Source organism: Cupressus sempervirens, chromosome 11 (assembly GCF_028749045.1).
Source record: "Cupressus sempervirens isolate cs-2001-9-10 chromosome 11, ASM2874904v1, whole genome shotgun sequence".
Taxonomy (NCBI): domain Eukaryota; kingdom Viridiplantae; phylum Streptophyta; class Pinopsida; order Cupressales; family Cupressaceae; genus Cupressus; species Cupressus sempervirens.
This window is the reverse complement of record NC_143128.1, coordinates 289946374-289952373: the sequence shown is the minus strand read 5'-3', so window position 1 is coordinate 289952373 and position 6000 is coordinate 289946374.

The following is a 6000-nucleotide window of genomic DNA, read 5'->3' as shown; positions in this document are numbered from 1 at the left end:
GATAGTGACCTTCTTCCCTCTACCTTTAGCTGGGCCAGCCTATGCATGGAAAACCACTGTCTTAGGTATTGGATCAAGTTTGAATGGTTTCCTAATCCAATCCTATGTCATGTTGATGATGTGCCTCACCCAATGATTAATATCATCATTCTCTTCCTTGTCAACCTTTGCATTCATAATAGGTTGTTCCCCAATTTTATCTTTGTTGAAAAAAGGGTTGAGCAGCTCCCCTAAGTCTTGTTGCAATATTTGCAATGGAATCTTTATCTTTAAAGCCTTTTCTACCAAATACAAAGTCATCCTACAATAATCCCTGATACAGACATCATAGTCATTTTTCACATTCATCCAATGGTCTTCAATGGCTTCTTCATGCTGGAATTCCTTGCTTGCCAAACATTGGACTCTCCTGATATTATCAAAGCATGACCTCAGAGAATTGTACTCTTCTAGGGGATATTGATCCCATTCACACTCAAAAGAAGGAATATCCTACTTTTTATTTACTTGGAAAGTTCCTATAATCAGAGGCCAAGTCCAACATGGTCTACGTTTTTTCCTAACTCTGTCATATGGAGACTCAACTTGTCAAGCAATCTTGAAATGCACAAGTCTCTCACTAGAATATCTTGGGAGCTTCTTCAGATTGACTATGGCACCAGCTACCCTTAGATATGTGAATGTTATTAATTGAATGTAATACACTCCAAGTGTTGTTATCTTTGCCACTGCATCATCAAATAATCTCTTCACATAATATCCCTCTATGAATCAAATGATGGCAAATATGAATGCATCATTCATTATTCTATATTCCCTGCTTTTTCCTGAGTGTCTCATATTCACCAATTGTGGATAAACAATATACAACCAAGCATTGGGATCCTACATGCTGCCTCTTTTGTATAGCCCTAGGTAGTCTTTTTCTCTTGTGGCTAATAAGTACACTAGGTAGGAAGTCATGTAGAACTTCCTTTTGTCCTTAACTGCCTCCAACTGTTCACAAAAGTTTTTAGTCAAGGTGGTGGCCTAGTCAAGTGGCATCTTCGCCATCTTGATGGTCTTAATAAATTGTACCATGAAGATATTTGAGTGTCCTGCTACCAGTAGACCCATTACTCTACTCAAAAGTATGATTGAGTATCTGATATCTTCCTTCATATATCCTCTTGTCATATCCACTTTACCGGTTATCTTCCCTAGAGGAGTCTTCTCTATAAGATAAGAGGATTGGATGATCTCATAAGCCTCTTTCATGTGCTCTCTATACCAACTTTCTATTGCCTCATAGGTTAACCTAATAAACTGATCCACCCTCAGGAGATGGAATACTCTCTCAATATTGTTAGGTCATAGATCAAGAATGATCTCTCCCGAAACACCCTTAACAACTCTCTCCTTAGGGAAAAAATGTTGTACAAGTTTCATTATGAGCTCTAAAGATTGTACTAACATTGGGTGTGAAGCGACATTTACCAACCTTGATCGGATTAATGCAGAAACCATAGTAGATCTCTCAGTGGGCTTGTTGCAAATCCTTAACAACTCCCCCAAATCCATGTCCTTAATCTCAGAGTAGTCATCTTGGAACCTTGATTTTAATGGGATGCCTTGGAATTTGAACACAATGGGTTTTGGTGCCATTTTCTTACCTGATGAAGATGTTGTTTAGTGTGGAGCTTGATCAGTCCCCAAGTGGGAGATTGTTAGACTGTGGTGACTGATCAGGAAAGTACTGTACATACTTCATAAATAGTGGCCGACATATGGCCGACATGTTATAACCCTAAAGCGGTTTAATACTTGTATAAAAGGGCTTAGGGTTGGGTATTTTTCATAATGTTGTGATGCAAAATTGGTTCTTGCGGCGGTATTGAGTTGTAAGGGATTACAGATTGTAATCAGGTTGTAATCACTGGATTGTAATAAGATCAGACTTGTTGTTTGGTGGACATAGCCCAGGGATTGGGTGAACCACATTAAATCTTGGTGCCTTGTGTTCATTTCTGTGTGTTCTATTATTTTTTGTTATTGGTTATATTTGCATGTAGTTTTTTTTATTTCTGTCTGTGGTTTATCCTAACAGAAGTTGCCATTATATCTGCATAAAAGAACATTCATTAGTCTGAGATTAGAGAATAAATTAATTAATTAAATCCTAGTACTAACTCACACAAAAAACCCAAAAATCCTAATACTCAGAAAAACATTAAAATCTTGTTCAACACCCCCATTATCCCTTAAAGGCCTATCGGTGCACCAAATGCACAACTTTCAAACCAAATTCCTATATAAGGTGCACACTAGCACACCTAATCAAGTGTGTTGGTGTGCACCTATTTCTTATTTTTAATTTGTTTTAATCTTTATGCAATTGGGGAATATGGTTGGGTGTGCACTAGCACACCTATTTGGGTGTGTCAGTGTGCACCTAGCCCTTGATTTAAATGTCTTGTGTTTTAAGTTTGTTTTTATGTTATGATCTTTGCAATATGGGTGTGCACTAGTGCACCTAATTAGGTACACTAGTGTACACCCATCTTGGGGGTTTTACATTTTTTTTAAGCTTTTGTGGTTTTAAAAAAATAAAAATAAAAATTCATGGACCAGTGCACACTAGCGCAACAAGTTAAGTGCGCTAGTGTGCACCATTAAGTGTGTGAGTTTGTTTTTGTTTTTGTGGGAGAAAAGTGGATTGGGCAGAAGGTGCACCTATTTTGGTGTGGAGGTGTGGTCTAAAAGCCTTGGAGTAGAGGAGGAAAAGAGCTACAATTTGGCACGAAGATCTTTGGTAAAGGAGAGAAGAAGATGAAGTGAGAAAGGAGGAGAGGGTGGGGGCTTATATAGCCTCACCCACCTTTTGGGGGTGCACCAATGTGAATCTATGTAGTTGCGCATCGATGCATCACTAAAGGGTGATGTGTTTTTGCCTTATCTTTGGCACACTAGTGCACTAGATTAAGTGCGCTGGTGCACCTTTTAAATTTTGCATTTTTTAAACTTATCCCCTCTGATAATTTGATTTTCGTCAACAGGGTTTATCCACCAGGACCAAGAACATGTACTTAGTGGTAGGTAAGACCTCAAAATGACTTGAATCCTAGACTAGGGTCTTTAAAGCTTAAAAAAATAAAGTAGCGGGTTCCCATTTCAGTCAGAAATGGGGCGTGCATTGTGAAACCACAACAAATAGCCCCAAAAAAAAGGAAGAAATGACAAAGACACTTCTTCATCATCAAATATTTCTTTGACATGTGTCAAACACCAACTAAATCCCAAACATTCCAAGAAAATTTCTAATGACTTCATGGTCAAAACTTTAGGATCAAAACCTCCAAGATCAGTGTGTGTTTAGTGAATTCATTTTCTTCAACATCTCAGGATTCGATTAATCAAAATCTTTGGACAACTTGGAAAAAATCTTCCACCCTTCTTATCACATCCATTAAGAATCTCTGTGAAGGTCATTTGTCGATCTTTTGCTTGACCAGAGGAGAGAATCAGTTCGAGGGCTCTTGGCGAGATGTCACTTTTCTTTTAAATTTCTTAGTAATCCCTTGGGTAATTGCTCCATGTAGTCCATAATGCTGCCTGTTTTATTCTTGGATGAAGTAATATTTTCATTTGTATCAATTTATCAGATTACTTCTTTTAGATCTTTTAGACTCCTTCAGTCTTAACACCGTTCTTTTCTTTTCTTTTTTCTTTTATTTCTTCTTTTTTATTTTCTTCTATATCCTGACTATGCTTAGACTGTGTAGCTAGGACATCGACTATTTTTAGAAACTCTCACGCCAAACAAGGATCTTAGCAATCCTTCGAGAAGACTCCTCTGTTTGAACCAATAGGAGTTTGGATCATCCCTTGCTACTTTCAACCTTGGTTTGACAACACCTGAGATGATCAATCTTTAAATTTGCAAAGTGTTGAGAAATTGTTGGTCTAGAATCCTGAATTCAAGACAGAAAGTCCCCTTATTACTACAAGTAACATTCATTCCTCAATTGGTATATGACACACAATCATCCAACTGTTTTGACAAAGAAATACCTCTTTCTAAAATTGGGACCAAAAGAGTAGTTAGTAAGATATGTCAAGATAAAATCTTGAGTGCACCTTACCCTCCCTAGACTGACACAACTTTGAAAGAAAACATGCGACTGAAAGCAAACACATAACTAAAAGTAAAGACACTTTTAGAAAACAAACAAACTTGCAGAAAATAAATCTATCTAATTTTTTTTTATCTTTTCTTTTTGGTTCTCCTGGGCTTCAAAATAATGTTTTAGAAATTTTCCATTGATTGGCAATGGATCTAATTCCCCTTGTAAGGAACTGAGCCTAAAAGTATTTTCTCTGAGAATTTATGCGATATGATAAGGACCAATCCACAAGTGTTAAAACTTGGTGTGCCTACCCAACTTTTCTTTTGCCTTATCCCAAAGTAGAACAAGGTCAGAAATCTTGAATGACTTTGTTGTGGCCCTCTTGTTGAACCATCTCTTCATGACAACTTGATGTTTAGCCATGTGCTCCAATATAGTTGTTTGTTTCTTGTCCATCTCTAGAAGATTCATCAATTTGATTTGTACTTTGTCAACATCTTTAGCATACCCACTCATGAATTTCAAAACAGGAATCTTGAGGTTAAGTGGGAACACTAGCTCTCATCCATAAATAAGAAAATATGGAGATGTCCCCAAAGAATTCTTGACCCTCACTTGATCTATCCATAGAGCATATTTGAGTTGTGTATGCCAATCTTTAGGATTCTCCTTTAATAACCTTCTTAATAGTATGATCAATTTTTTGTTTGTAGATTTGGCTACCCCATTTCCTTGCATGGATTAATTTGAAGAGAACATGATAATAAATTGGTTTTCAAATGCCCATTGCATCAAGAATACTGATGCAAAAGTTGATCCATTATCACACACTAGAGCGAATGGCATCCAGAATCTACTAACAATGTGTTCCTCTAAGAATTCTATTACCACCTTTGCAGTGCAATTCCTAAAAGTTTCTACTTCTATCCATTGTGTGCAATAACCTGTGGCTATGAAAATATAAGTGTGTCTAGTAGATGGTGGTGGATTAACTAGACCAATAAAATCCAACCCCCACTTTGCGAAGGGGTGCACCTTGTACACTAGTTGTAATGGCATTACTAGGTGTCTTTCTCTATTGGCACTAGTTTGGAAAACATGACAAGAAAGTACATGTTCAAAAGTGTCCTTGAATATTGTGGGCCAAAAATAATCTGATCTTAAAATCATATGAGTAGTCGCTTCTGCTGAACCATGCCCTGTTGCCATGAAATTGTTTTAGGACTTCTTTGACTTCCTCACGTCCTAAGAATTTTAGGTAGATCCCTTCATAGTTCCTTTGTACAACTTGTTATCATGTAGCATGTAGGATTTACACTTCATTTTAAGTCCTCTCTGTTGTGAACTATTCATCCAACTGGAACACTAGTTCTATAGAAGATAGTAAACAATATTTTGGTACCAAACATCTGTCACTACACCTTGAAAAATGTCAACTTGAGATACTATCATTTTCTTTTGATCTTCTATATCTATCTCATTCTCAAACTTAAATTTATTTTCATCACCAATCTGCTTATCAGCTATCATTCTTGATAATCCTTGACCCCTGACTAATCTCATGGGTTGGATCTCTAGATCAAATTCTTGCAATATCACCATCCAATAACCTCATCTTTCACCAAGTTCATTTTGCATCAATAATGTCTTTACTACTAGATCAGGTACAATAGCATACACCTTGCTCCTTAGTATGTAATGGCAGAACTTCTTTATTGCTTTAATCAAGGGAAAAGACTATTTATTGAGGTTAGAATAGTTCAACTCAGCATTTCTCAAAGGATAGCTCATAAAAGGAATAGGTCTTTCATCTTCCTTCTCCTTCTTCTGAGTTAGGATCTTAGTGCACAAATGTTCAGAAGTGAAGGAATTTATCTTAAGGGGAAGGTTGTAA